We start from the raw sequence: 15,824 nt of genomic DNA on the forward strand, positions 1-15,824 counted from the left end.
ACATCTCGACGACTACGCCCGTACTTCCAGGCTCACACCATTAAGGTCCGGACCGACCAGCCCATAAAAGGGATACTGCAGAAAACAGATCTAGCAGGCAGAATTTTACAATGGGCAGTCGAGTTATCCAAGTTCGACCTCCAATATGAAGCTCGGACAGCCATCAAATCACAATACTTGGCCGACTTTATTGCAGAATTCACAGATACCCTGGAAACCCCCACAGAATGGAATCTCTACGTGAACGGGTCTTTAAATAAGACTGGAAGCGGCGTAGGTGTGATAATAGAAAGCAACCAAGGAACCCAATTAGAGTTTTTCCTCAAATTTGGGTTCCCGTCCTCAAACAACCAAGCGAAATATGAAGCGTTACTAGCTGGTTTGAAGCTGGCTAAGGAGGTGGGAGCTCAAAAACTCAATATCTTTAGCGATTCACAAGTAGTCACCTCACAAATAACAGGGAGCTACCAAGCCAAAAATCCCACCATGAAAAAGTATTTGGATAAAACCTAGGAACATCTCGGACAACTCGGGGAATATAAGATCTGCCACATACCCCGCGAACAAAATGCCCGAGCTGATGCACACTCAAAACTAGCCAGCACCAAACCAGGGGGCAACAATAGAAGCCTCATCCAGGAAATGCTGCAGAATCCATCAATCTCGGAAGAGGAAAAAGTCCTAGCCATAACAAGTCAGGATCAAGGATGGATGACCCCTATAATTAATTACCTCAAAACAGAAACACTCCCCACAAATGAGAAGGAGGCAAAGAGGTTAAAACGGGAGGCTCAGTACTACACCATCATAAACAACACCCTATACAAAAGAGGGATTTCAATACCACTACTAAAATGTGTGCCGACCTCCAACACAAGGGAAGTTTTAGAAGAAATACACAGTGGCATTTGTGGTAATCATCTCGGAGCACAAGCTCTCACCAAAAAAGTACTCCGGGCGGGATTTTACTGGCCAACTCTACAAAAAGAAGCTACAGAATTTGTAAAGACATGTCCCCCACGCCAGAAACATGCAAACTTTCACATCGCCCCACCAGAAGAGCTCATCAGCGTAACTTCACCTTGGCCATTTGCAAAATGGGGATTTGATCTCCTCGGACCTTTCCCCCAGGGATCAGGACAAGTCAAATTCCTCATAGTAGGGGTAGACTATTTCTCAAAGTGGATCGAGGCAGAGCCTCTAGCCAACGCCACTGCTCAAAGAAGCCGGAAATTCCTATATAAGAACATTGTCACAAGGTTCGGGGTTCCATATTTCATCACTACGGACAATGGCACCCAATTCACAGATGCAGGCTTCAGAAAGTTAGTAGCCGATCTAAACATAAAACACCAGTTTACCTCTGTCGAACATCCTCAAGCCAATGGACAGGCCGAAGCTGCCAACAAAGTCATATTGGCTGGGTTGAAACGGAGACTGCAAGCCGCAAAGGGAGCTTGGACCGAAGAACTTCCACAAGTCCTATGGGCGTATCGAACAACGCCACATTCCACCACAAACGAATCACCATTTTGACTAGCATACGGAGTGGAGACAATGATCCCAGTAGAGGTCAAGGAAGGGTCGCCTAGAGTAGTCCACTACAATGAAGAAGCCAACTCTCAACTTCAAAGAGAAGAACTCGACCTACTTCCGGAAATCCAAGAAAGAGCTCGGATCAGGGAAGAAGCGCTAAAGCGCCGAATGGCTTCAAGATACAATCAAAAGGTAGTGCCAAGAGGTTTCGCGGAGAATGATCTCATCCTAATCTGAAACGATATTGGAACAACTCGACCCGGAGAAGGAAAGTTGGCAGCAAACTGGAAAGGACCCTACCGAGTCATAGAAGTACTTGGGACGGGCTACTACAGACTGTCCGAACTCGATGGACGAGAGCTTCCCAGATCGTGGCACGCCTGCAACCTAAGAAGGTACTATAGCTAGAAAAGGTAAAAGATCTCATCATAGGATGCACTCTTTTTCCTGAAAAGGTTTTTTAATGAGGCACCAAGTTGAGATCCAGATATTATCCGACTTAAAAGGATGAAAAACTCCAATATGTATATATTTGCATTTTCTTTTGAATAAAAAATATTTTAGATATTCTACGAATTCTCAAGATGCATTAATCTGAAGCATTCATCGTCCGATTATAAAGCAACAGATCGGCAGAAAGTGAAAAACAGATTCACTGCACGATCACGATAAAAGACCAATAAAGATGAAAACGCGATTCATCTAAAGGTCGACCAAAAGACAGAAACCACCTTCTACAAATCGGCAAAGATGAACACAGAATAATGCAAGAAGTTATCGAAAGTGATCCAAAAAAAGAACCTAACGAGGTCTTATGGATTGCTAAATAATAACTTAAAGACTGGCCGACATTGAGAAGTCGGACCGAGTCAACCAAGTTATCAGCAAATCCCTGGAAAGAGGTTTGGCCAACTCTGTAAAAGAGGAATTGCTATAACTTAGAAGAGATCGACCTAACGAAGTCAGTCTCCTACAAAAACAAGTTATGAAAGTAATCCCTGAAAGAGACCTGACAAAGGTCCAAGAAAGAGGATTACAAAATAACTTAGAAGAGATCGACCTAAAGAAGTCGGTCTCTTACAACGGACAAGTTATAAAAGTAATCCCTGAAAGAGACCTGACAAAGGTCCAAGAAAGAGGATTACAAAATAACTTAGAAGAGATCGACATAAAGAAGTCGGTCTCCTACAACAAACAAGTTATATAAGTAATCCCTGAAAGAGACCCCACAAAGGTCCAAGAAAGAGGATTACAAAAATAACTTGGAAGAGGACAACATGAAGAAGTCGACCTCCTACAAACAAGTTATATAAGTAATCCCTGAAAGAGACTTGACAAAGGTCCAAGAAAGAGGACTACAAAAATAACTTGGAAAAAGACGACGCAAAGAAGTCGATCTCCTACAACCAACAAGTTATAAAAGTAGTCCCTGAAAGAGACCTAACAAAGGTCCAAGAAAGAGGACTACAAAAATAACTTAGAAAAGGACGACGTAAAGAAATCAGTTATGGATAAATACAAGTAAGAGTAAGCAAACCAAAATACGAATTGGATCCACGCATCTACGACCTCAAAGTACAAAGCAGTTCAAAGAGGCCGAGCAGCAAGGCTCCAGTATTCTAAAAACCCAGAAAGGTGCCAAGACAAGTGTAAACAAGCATGCCATAGAATACAATATTATAAAGCTTTAGGGTCAAGCCCAAAAGCTTGAAAGCTACTTGTTTTTTAAAAACAAAAGTTGCTAAACAAGCAACCAAAGGGAGTACCAGCAGTCAGCAAAGTATTCAACTATACAAAATAAAGAGTTTTAAAGCCCACAAGCCAGGCCAACTACGCAAAAAGCACAGCATCCACGGTACCATCCTCCCGGTTCAAGATCTGACAGTCCGAATCAGAAACAGAATGACCAACCTCAACCATAGGAACTGTAGAAGCGGGCACCTTGGCAGAAAGCACAGGGGGAGGATCAACATCATCATCATCTTGGTCGTCGGGGACAATCTTACCATCCCTCACAATATTGTCCAAGCTGAAGAGAGTAAGGTCAACCTCAGGAGCAAGAACTTGAACTTGCTCTTTTAAATTATCATAGGCAGCGTTCACACTGCCGACGAGGTGACCTTGGAGCTCGGAATAATCAGCTCGGGCGCTCTCCAACTCCTCCCTCAGACGCACCACCTCCCGATAAGATGTAACGTAACTTTCCTTATGCCTCAATGCCGTGTCCTCGGCCAACCACACAGAAGCCACCAGAGCAAGGGAACTCGCCTTTTCGTTCTCCAGATCTTTCTCCAACTTGGCTACCTTTACCTCAAGCTCTTCCTTTAGGCCCTTCATCCGGTCGAACTCCTGCTTAGCCTCATCCATAAATTCTCTGGTGGCATGGAGAGGAAGATTCTGAGCAGTTCGGTACAGGGCAGCCCCCATATATGCCATTTTAACACTGTTTCGGGTCATAAAATCCAGATGGCGAAGGATTGATACATCATCCATGGGGAGGGCACCGTGGGGACCGATTTGCTGATCTAAGAACTCGATTGCATTAAAATCAGGAGCGTCAAGGTTGAAAGGCTCAATCGTTTTTTGTTTCTTGCTGGGAGGAGCACCGGAAGTAGTGGCAGAAGTCTGTGGAGGATCAGTCAGATGAACTCGAGGAGTGGGGATCACCTTCCTCGGCCCAGGAGAACTCGGCACGGGCGGCTTCATTGGAACTTAAGAAGATCCCTCTCCAGCCGCCTTGGCCGAGATGTTTTGAGCAGCAGCAGCCTTCTTCGCCTTCTTGTAGGCCTTCATGGAATCATTGTTCTTTGACATCTCTGAAAATATAGAATCAACCATAAGGATGAGTTACAACATAGGAGAAGCAAAACTAAGAAACAAGTATAAGAAACAAGTCAGACGGTACCCAAAGCAGTTCGAGCCAAAGATGGATCACTCAAAAATCTTTTTGTATCCAGATGGGGTGGTTTCCCCCACAAATCTTCAAGAACAACTACAAAAGCCCGCTCAACCTCATTAAGTATCTCCCATGTATAACGAGGCACTCTCACATTCTTTTGCCACTCTAGAGGAAAAGCAGGCTCGTCATTCTCATCAAGAAAAAAGGGGCGGACCCCCTCAACAGCACGGACTCGGAAGAAATAATTCTTAAAATCTTTAAAAGACTCATCATACATGGCAAAAACTTTATGCCCCTGGGCCGATCTGAAAGAAACCCAGGAAGCTTTCTTTTTGGAAGAACCTCCGGGCTTGGCCAAGACAAAAAGATACAGGAAAAGATTTTGAGAAGGTGTTATACCTAACTCTTGGTAAAGCAGTTGAAATATCTTGATAAAACCCCAGGAATTCGGATGAAGCTGGGATGGAGCAATGATACATGACCACAACAAGTCAGTCTCGAAAGCAGTAAAAGGAAAAATAACATCCAACTGGCTAAAGAAATATTCATAGGCATAGAAGAAGGGACGCTCCCCCTCGACCGAAGTAGGAAAACAAGCCCTCTCATCAGAGTCAGGAGCTACAAGCTCATAATCCCTCTCCCGAGCACTGTTACCACAAATCCTATGACGTTTCCTCAGCTCTACACAAAATTCAGCGTCCACGACAGAGACACACATTAAGACAAGGGAGTCCAGCCAATCGGACATCCCTTCGGGAACTTTGGAAGACATCTCTACAACGTTATTGCGAGAAGACATGAGGCCAACTAATCCTACAAAAAGAAAAGAAGATTGGATCACTAAAAAACATCTCGGAGGAAGGGCAAAGCAACTCGACTAATATGATACAGACAGAAAAGGAAAACCCCAAGACTCAAACCAAAGTCCTGGGGCATCCTTTGGAGGCAGTGGCAAAGCAAGATTTCAGGAAAAATCTACAGCTCACGTCTGACATTTCTCAAAACAAGAAAAGGAGCTTTCAAATAACAAAACATTTCAGGAAAACACGAAGTCATCAAAAGCCACTATCTTCTTACAATCTATCAGCAAAAGAGCGTCGCCAACATCAAACATGCCAAGCGGAAATCGTCAAAGATACAACCTTTTTGTGTGCCAAACAAAGTCATCATTCCAAAAGCCTCAAAATCAAAAGCACAAACAGAAACAGTGATAACATGCAAAAGCCCTAAAAGCATCAAGCAACAGGTAACCCTCGGAACAACAGCCAAAGCCTAGAAGGATAAAGGTGGTTCCCAGAAGATAAGATGACCTTACTTAAAGATAAGATAAGATAAGATAACTATCTTATCTCCAGAAAGGCCACTCCACACCATTAGAAATACACTGGAGCACCCAGGTATAACTCATACTCTGATTCTACTAAAAACCTGTTTAATACCCATGCGAACTTAAGTATCGGAGTCTCTTACAGGTACCCCCACCCTCCGGTGACAAAGGATCAGCAGTGCAGCTAGATCAACAAGTCGGACACGACAGCTCCGGCCGCCATTCACCAGCCGGACACGTCAGCACCGACCAGTACAGGAGATCTCGTCCGAGATTGACCTCCAGTTTCAGGTAACCCTCGGAACATTGGCGTCGTTGCCGGGGAACCTGGAAGTCATCCCACCATCATGGCGGACGACCATGACAACGACCACGATTCAGATCTAGAAGATAGAACGCCGCACAAGAATGCGGGTACTACACCAAAAGATACTCCTCAACCTAATAAAAACGGCAATTCACCAACTATGGAAGCCATGGAGGCACTCCAGGATCGCTTGAAACAACTCGAAAAAGGGGCGGAGCATCAACGGGATGCTGAGAAAAATCTACAAAGGGAAATAAGGCGACGCCGTGAGTTAAAGGACAAGCTCCTAAAACTCTAAGCAGAACTTAAGGCCAAAACAACTCGATCCGGTCACGAAGACAGCCCCCCACAAAAATCAAGACCCATTCACCAAAGAGATCATGAAAGCTAAAGTCCCAAAGGACTTCAAAGCTCCCGACATCCCGTACGACGGCACATCAGATCCAAGCCATCATCTTAGCAATTTCAGAAGCAGGATGTATCTCACGGAGGCCTCAGATGCAATCGGTTATTCTCCATCCAGAATGACAAAGCCAAACATGCCTCGAGCCTACTAGGGATTAAGCAAGGAGATCGGGAAAGTCTTCGCAACTACATGGAAAGATTCGATAAAGCATGTCTGGATATACAAAGTCTGCCAACAGAAGTAGCTATCATGGGTCTCATCAATGGCCTACAAGAAGGACCTTTTAGCCACTCAATATCCAAGAAGCACCCAACATCTCTGAACGAGGTACATGAACGGGTACAAAAATATATCAATATGGAGGAGAACTCCCGATTGGGAGACAGCTCAAAAACGGGATTCTCCTAACCCACCATGGGACAAGGATAAAGTGTCCAAGAAAAAAGAAGATCAACCCGGTGAGAAGCCTAGAAAATACCACAATTACACCCCCTCTTTAGGTGTCTCTTGTGGATGTTTACCAAGAAATATGCAACACTGAGAAGATCCCACCACCTCGCCTAATCAAAAACAAAAGAGGTCGGACAAGTTGAAGGTCCACCTCACACTAAAGAGGTCGGACGAGTTGAAAAGGACAACGGAGTGCGAACAAGCCTTTGGAGATTTCAAAATTCTTGGGGCAACCACCCATTCTTACCAGACCACTGGAAAGTGAAGAACACATATTATACCTCGCAGTGGGAAGTCGAGCAATTGCCCCAGCACTAGTCAGAGAAGACGAAAGTGGGCAACAACCCGTCTACTTCATCAGCAGAGCTTTACAAGGGGCCGAACTAAACTATCAAAAGATAGAAAAAGTTCGCCTAAGCCTACATACTCACCTCTCGACAACTCCACCCAAACTTTCAAGCTTACACTATCAGAGTTCGGACCAACCAGCCCATAAAAGGCATCCTACAGAAAACTGACCTAGCTGGAAGAATCCTACAGTGGGCAGTCAAGTTATCTAAATTTGATCTTCGATATGAAAGCTCGGAAAGCCATCAAATCACAGTATCTGGCCGACTTCATTACAGAGTACACTGACACCCCGGAAACCCCTACAAAATGGAATCTCTACGTGGATGACTCTTCAAACAAAACCAGGAGTGGTGCAGGTATAATTATAGAAAGCGATCAAGGAAGCCAAATCAAGCTAAATAACCAAGCTGAATACGAGGCACTACTGGCTGGTTTAAGGCTTGCTAAGAAAGTAGAAAACAAATTCACTGCACGATCACGATAAAGACCAACTCGGATAATAATAGCAAAACATCAAGTGATAGACGTGGCAGTAAAAGGGAAACCCCAGGACTCATACGAAAGTCCAGGGGCACCCTTTGGAGGCAACAACAGGGAAAGAACACAGAGAAAAGAAGTCGAAAATCTATACCCAAACAGTCCGAACACCTCTCAAACAAAAGGTCAAAACAAAAGCTAGAACTTTTGTACAAAAGGAGTCAGGCAACAATGAAAAGAAATAGGAACAGCAACCAAACCCTAAGCAAAGCACACATTCTTCTCAAAGGCAAACGACAAAAGAAAAGTCACAACAAACGATTAAAGATGCAAACTTTTTAAAAACCCAAATACAAAGTCAAAGCTTTACATCAAAAGCATGCCAACTTCCACATCACCCCACCAGAGGAGCTCATCAGTGTAACATCACCTTGACCGTTCACAAAGTGGGAACTCGACCTCCTCGGACTATTTTCCCAAGGATCGGGACAAGTCAAGTTGGATTACTTCACAAAATGGATTGAGGCAGAGCCCCTAGCTAATACCACTGCTCAAAGAAGTCAGAAATTCTTACAGAAACACTGTTACAAGGTTTGGGGTTCCTTACTCCATCAACACAAACAATGGCACTTAATTCACGGACACATGTTTCAAGAAGTTGGTGGCTGAGTTAAAAATAAAGCACCAATTCACATCCGTAGAACACCCACAAGCCAGTGGACAAGCAGAAGCTGCCAACAAAGTCATACTAGCTGGGTTAAAACGACGCAAAGGGAGCTTGGGCTAAAGAGCTCCCACAAGTCCTCTGAGCATATCGGACAACTCCACACTTCACCACGAAGGAATCATTTTTCCGATTGGCTTACGGAATGATCCCAGTAGAGGTCAAAGAAGGATCGCCCAGAGTGATCTACTACAGTGAAGAGGCCAACTCCCAACTTCCCAAAGGAAGAACTCAACCTACTTCCAGAAACCTGTGAAAGAGCTCGGATCAAGGAAGAGGCGTTAAAACGTCAAATGGCCTCAAGATACAATCGGAAGGTAATCTAGCAACAACGATCTCATTCTAATCCGAAATGACATCAGAATAGGTTGGTCAGGAGAAGAGAAGCTAGCAGCCAACTGGAAAGGACCATACCAAGTTGTTCAGAAGAATTGGGAAAGGTTGCTACAAAGTGTCCAACCTCGAGGGGCAAGAGCTACCAAGGTCATGGCATGCCTGCAATCTAAAAAGGGCGCCAGGCCGAGATCCAAAAAGATTGCCCGACCTAGAAAGGTAAGTACTAACATGTACACACTCTTTATCTTCATTTTATTGTTTAAAAGATTGCAGATTCCCTAAAAAGTTTCCTACCAAGACGCCCGACTACGACAGGTCGGCAAGGTGAAACACCAAATTCACCGCCCGATCGCGACAAGTCGGCAAGGTGAAAACCAACTTCACCGCCCGACCATGATGAAAACCGAATTCATCGTTTGATTTCGACAAAGATCGACAAAGTGAAAACAAAATTCACTGCTATACCAAGACGCATTAATCTGAAACGCAAAACAAAACAAAACAAAAAGAGGTCAGAAAGTTAGCCCCAAAGGACCACCTCGACCAAGCAGAAAGTGGACAAAACAAAAAGAGGTCAGACAACAAAATGCCAACACTCTATAAACATCTCACAAAGGCCAAGGAAAGGTCAAAAGACCAAAGCCAGAAGTGCTTCGCTGAAAAGTACAATGTCTTGAAAAAAGACTACTTAAAAAGCAAAAAGCACGGCCTCAAAGTCGGCGCTAAAAAGTCATCCAAACAAACTAGAAAAAGGTTCCCCATCGGAACACTACCTAAAAAATTGTTGGATTATGACTAAAAAGCTCGAGCGGTGAAGACAAACAAGTCAGAAGAAAGCTGAAAAGACCTCTCAACAAACTAAAAAAGGCAATACCAGACTCGCACAAAGGAGAAACTACTCAAGATCAACCAAAGTCAGGATGCTTGAGCACGACTTCCTCAAAGAGATCGAAGCTCCGAAAGCACGATCTCGCAGAAAGGTCCAAACTCAAGCATGGGCAAAGTCGTACAGGTCGACGTCAGCTAAGAAGAGGCGCAAGAACGATCTCAAAAATGAACAAGCCAAAAGGTTGGGAAACAACTTAAGGTGCAAATGTGCTTAGCTAAAAGGGATACAATTCCACTCAAAGAAGGCACAATCTCAAAACAGGGCTACGAACGTCATCCGAGACTAAAAAAGGTTCTATATAAAGAACACTAAAAAGTCATCGGACAAGTCACTAAAAGCCCGAATATCAAGCCGCAAGGATAACTTCGCCAAGGCAGAGGGTTGTCAACACAAAAGCAAGGCGTGATCCAGAAGGCAAGGGTAGAAAACCCACACTACCACTCAAAAGAGGACGGACTGTGAAGTACCAAACCTCTAGAAAATCTGCAAAAGATTGCAAAGCAATGAAGAAACAAGCTAGACAGATGCTTGAGCATGACTTCCAAAGAGATCGAAGCTCTGAAAAGCACAATCTCACAGAAAGATCGAACTCAAGCAGGGGCACTGTTCATACCCTGGGTCAAGCTGTCCGACCCGGGATGTTTAGCGACAAGCCGACCGACCTCTTCAGGTCAGACTATCCGACCTCTTTTCAAAGAGCTCGGCCAATGACCGACCTCTTCACAAAGAGCTCGGACAAAACGCCACAGAGGCCCAAGTAGGCCCAAACAAAGGATCAGATGTGCAGCTAAATCAACAAGTCGGACACGACAGCTCCGGCCGCCATTCACCAGCCGGACACGTCACCACCAACCAGTACAGAAGATTTCGTTCGAGATCGACCTCCAGTTTCAGGTAACCCTCAGAACACCAAGTAATCGTCAGGACGGATTAGACAATCCGACAAGTACTCCAGAAACCCGACTTGGCAGGTAGAATGATGACTTGGGCTATCAACTCTCCCAGTATGACTTACAGTATGAACCCAGGCACGCGATCAAGGCTCAAGCCATGGCTGATTTTCTGGTAGAAGTAATAGGGGACCCAGACGGGGCGCCGAGCACACGGTGGAAGCTCCATGTTGACAGAGCATCTAACCAAACATTCGGAGGAGCATGAATTATCCTGGAGAACCTAGTTGGAGTTATATACAAGCATTCAGTCAAATTCGACTTCCTGGTGTCAAACAACCAAGCGGAATATGAGGCCCTGCTGGGCGGCCTAGCTCTAGCAAGGGAAGTCAGAGCCACAAGACTGGAAGTGTGTAGTGACTCGCAGGTCGTTACTTCTCAGATCAATGGGACCTACCAAGCCAGAGACTCACTATTACAGAAGTACTTGGAGAAAGTCAAAGAATTGAGCAAGCAGTTTGAGGAGGTCACGATCCAACACGTTCCGAGAGAAAGGAACACATGGGCAGACCTCCTGTCCAAGCTAGCAAGCACAAAGCCAGAGACTGGCAACCGGTCCCTCATTCAAGGTTTGATGAAAGAACCAGCAGTGGTGCTACAGCTAACCCAGTCAGAACCTTGTTGGATGGACCCGATCATCGAATTCCTGGAAAAGGCCAAGCTCCTCAGTGACGAGCAGGTGGCCAAAACAATAAGACAAAAGGCGGCCAAATATACAATCATGCAGGGCCAGTTGTTTTAGAAAGGAATTAGCCAACCACTGCTGAAATGCCTGCACCCCGACCAAATGTAGTACGTCCTACGGGAAGTCCATGAAGGATGCTGCGGTCACCACATTGGAGGGAAGGCCCTGGTAGTGGGAAATCGTGATTCAGACTTTTCACATCTCTGCACAACTAACCAGCAAGTGCACTGGGTCGTCCAAGTAATACCTTACGTGAGTAAGGGTCGATCCCACGGAGATTGTCAGCTTGAAGCAAGCTATGGTCATCCTTGTAAATCTCAGTCAGGCAAATTCAAATGGTTATGAAGTTTTGATAATTAAAAGATAAATAAAACATAAAATAAAATAAAGTTACTTATGTGATTTATTGGTGGGAATTTCAGATAAGCGTCTGGAGATGCTTTGTTGCTTCTGAACCTCTGCTTTCCTATTGCCTTCTTCCAATCATGCGTTACTTCCTTCCATGGAAAGCTGTAGGATCCTCTCAGTGAAAATGGTCCTCTATGGTTTCTGCACGGCTAATCAACTGTCGGATTTCTCGTCTCAGATGAAAAATATCAGGTACAGCTACCGCATGGCTAATCATCTGTCGGTTCTCGCTAGCGTCAGAATAGGATGCATTGATCCTTTTGCACACTGTCACTGCACCCAACATTCGCAGGTTTGAAGCTCATCACAGTCATCCCTTCCCAGATCCTACTCAGAATAACACAGACAAAGTTTAGACTTTCCGGATCCCAAGAATGCTGCCAATTATTCTAGCATATACCACGAAGATACTAATCTCACGGACTCGGTTCGTGTATTAGATATCCAAGAGAATATACTCCAGTTGTCATCCAATGACTACGTTGAACATCATGTAGACCGCTTTGTGGTTGTCCGGCACGCGGATCTTGGCTAAGCGAGTAACGAAGAATGGGTGATTGTCACGGGTCACACCTTCATTCTGACTTAACTGAATTAAGTACGAGACTATATCTTGGAGAAGAAGTAGGCGTGAATTGAATAAAAAATAGTAGTAATTGCATTAATTCATGAAGAACAGCAGAGCTCCACACCTTAATCTATGGGGTGTAGAAACTCCACTGTTGAAAATACATAAGAGAAGAGAGGTCTAGGCATGGCCGTGAGGCTAGCCTCCAAATGTGAAATGATGAAAAAAGTTACATATGATTCCAAAGATATAAAATAAATCTCTAAAAGTAGTTTTTATACTAAACTTGTAACCTAGGGTTATAGAAAATGAGTAACTAAGTACAGATATTGCAGAAATCCACTTCCGGGGCACACTTGGTGTGTGCTTGGGCTGAGCATTGAATATTTTTCATGCATAGGCTATTCCTGGAGTTAAACGCCAGCTTTGGTGCCAGTTTGGGCGTTTAACTCCAATTCTGGTGCCAGTTTGAGCGTTTTACGCCAGGAAGTTTTAGGCTATCTTTGGACGCCAATTTGGGCCATCAAATCTCGAGCAAAGTATAGACTATTATATATTGCTGGAAAGCCCAGGATGTATACTTTTCAACGCAATTGAGATCACGCCAATTGGGTTTCTGTAGATTCAGAAAATCCACTTCGAGTGCAGGAGGGTCAGAATCCAACAGCATCTGCAGTCCTTTTTCAACCTCTGAATAAGATTTTTGCTCAGGTTCCTCAATTTTAGCCAGAAAATACCTGAAATCACAGAAAAACACACAAACTCATAGTAAAGTCTAGAAATTTTATTTTTGAATAAAAAATAATAAACATATATTAAAAAGTAATTAAAACATACTAAAAACTATGTAAAAACAATGCCAAAAAGGGTATAAATTATCCGCTCATCACAACACCAAACTTAAATTGTTGCTTGTCCCCAAGCAACTAAAAACAAAATAGGATAAAAAGAAGAGAAAATACAATAAATTCCAAAATTATCAATGAAGATTAGTGGTGCACGAAATTGTGATCTCTAGCAACGGCGCCAAAAACTTGGTACGCACGTTTATAATCTCAAATTCTTTTTCACAACTCCGATACAACTAACCAGCAAGTGCACTGGGTCGTCCAAGTAATAAACCTTACGTGAGTAAAGGTCGATCCCACAGAGATTGTCGGCTTGAAGCAAGTTATGGTCACCTTGTAAATCTCGGTCAGGCATATTCAAATGGTTATGGGATTTTGATAATTATGATATAAAATATAAAATAGGATAGAGATACTTATGCAATTCATTGGTGAGAATTTCAGATAAGCGTATGGAGATGCTTTTGTTCTTTCTGAACCTCTGCTTTCCTACTGCTTTCATCCAATCATTCATACTCCTTTCCATGGCAAGCTGTATGTTGGGCATCACCGTTGTCAATGGCTACTTCCCGTCCTCTCAGTGAAAATAGTCCGAATGCGCTGTCACCGCACGGTTAATCATGTGTCAGTTCTCGATCATGTTGGAATATGATCCATTGATCCTTTTGCGTCTGTCACACACCCAACACTCGCGAGTTTGAAGCTCGTCACAGTCATCCCATCCCAGATCCTACTCAAAATACCACAGACAAGGTTTAGACTTTCTGGATCTCAAGAGTGGCCGCCAATAATTCTAGCTTATACCACGAAGACTCCGATCTTTCGGAATGGAGGCTAAGAGATAAACGCTCAATCCAAGGTAAAACGGAAGTGGTTGTCAAGCACGCGTTCATAGGTTGAGAATGGTGATGAGTGTCACGGATCATCACATTTATCATGTTGAAGTGCAAGCGAATATCTTAGAATAGGAATAAGCTTGAATTGAATAAGAAAACAATAGTACTTTGCATTAATTCATGAGGAACAGCAGAGCTCCACACCTTAATCTATGGTGTGTAGAAACTCTACCGTTGAAAATACATAAGTGATGAAGGTTCAGGCATGGCTGAATGGCCAGCCCCCTAAACGTGATCTCAGAACATAAAATTAGTCAAAGACTAACTAGAGATGTGAAATAAATCACTAAAAGTAGTTTTTATACTAAACTAGTAGCTAGGGTTACATAAGATAAGTAAATGATGTAGAAATTCACTTCCGGACCCACTTGGTATGTGCTTGGGCTGAGCATTGAGCTTTCATGTGTAGAGAATCTTTTTGGAGTTAAACGCCAGGTTGTAGCCTATTTATGGCGTTTAACTCCAGAATAGGGCAGGAAGTTGGCGTTTGAACCCCAGTTTGTGTCGTCAAAACTCGTGCAAAGTATGGACTATTATATATTGCTGGAAAGCCCTAGATGTCTACTTTCCAAAGCAATTGAGAGCGCGCCAATTGGGTTTCTGTAACTCCAGAAAATCTACTTCGAGTGTAGGAAGGTCAGAATCCAACAGCATCTGCAGTCCTTCTTCAGCCTCTGAATCAGATTTACTTAGCTTTGCACTCTCTCTTGGGATTTTCTTCTGTATTGCTTGGGAGAGTACTGGGAGGAGTTTTAGTAATCTTCTTACTCAGCTGACCCACCTGTGCCTCCAAATTTCTAATGGAGGACCTTGTTTCATTCATAAAACTTAGTGTGGTCTTGGATAGATCAGAGACTATGGTTGCCAGGCCAGAATGGCTCTGTTCAGAATTCCCTGTTTGTTGTTGAGAAGATGATGGAAAAGGCTTGCTATTGCTAAACCTATTTCTTCCACCATTATTATTGAAGCCTTGTTGAGGCTTCTGTTGGTCCTTCCATGAGAAATTTGGATGATTTCTCCATGAAGGATTATAGGTGTTTTCATAGGGTTCTCCCATGTAATTCACCTCTGCTATTGCAGGGTTCTCAGGATCATAAGCTTCTTCTTCAGAAGATGCTTCTTTAGTACTGTTGGATGCAACTTGGAATCCATTCAGACTCTGAGAAATTATATTGACTTGCTGAGTCAATATTTTGTTCTGAGCCAATATGGCATTCAGAGTATTAATTTCAAGAACTCCCTTCTTCTGAGGCGTCCCATTATTCACAGGATTCCTCTCAGAGGTATATATGAACTGGTTATTTGTAACCATTTCAATGAGTTCCTGAGCTTCTACAAGGGATTTCACGTGAAGAGATCCTCCTGCAGAATGGTCCAATGACATTTTTGACAACTCAGACAGACCATCATAGAATATACTTACGATACTCCATTCTGGAAGCATGTCAGTAGGACACCTTTTGATCAGTTGCTTGTATCTTTCCCAAGCTTCATAGAGGGATTCTCCTTCCTTCTGTCTGAAGGTTTGGATTTCCACTCTAAGCTTGCTCATCTTTTGAGGTGGAAAGAATTTGGCAAGAAAAGCACTGACCAGCTTATCCCAAGAGTTCAGGCTATCCTTAGGTTGTGAATCCAACCATGTTCTAGCTCTGTCTCTTACAGCAAAAGGGAAAAGCATAAGCCTGTAGACCTCGGGATCAACTCCATTGGTCTTGACAGTGTCACAGATTTGCGAGAATTCAGCTAAAAACTGATGAGGATCTTCCA

At 43.6% G+C, this 15,824-nt stretch overlaps 1 non-coding gene across 1 annotated transcript; it reads left to right on the plus strand.

Annotated features, from left to right (window-relative positions):
• The first annotated feature begins 15,495 nt into the window (after positions 1–15,495).
• LOC112753171 (small nucleolar RNA R71) lies at positions 15,496–15,603 on the plus strand. The gene has a single exon (XR_003177567.1). It is a non-coding gene; the product is annotated as a small nucleolar RNA R71 (small nucleolar RNA).
• Positions 15,604–15,824: the final 221 nt, after the last annotated feature.

This window comes from Arachis hypogaea, chromosome 15 (genome assembly GCF_003086295.3).
Source record: "Arachis hypogaea cultivar Tifrunner chromosome 15, arahy.Tifrunner.gnm2.J5K5, whole genome shotgun sequence".
Classification (NCBI taxonomy): domain Eukaryota; kingdom Viridiplantae; phylum Streptophyta; class Magnoliopsida; order Fabales; family Fabaceae; genus Arachis; species Arachis hypogaea.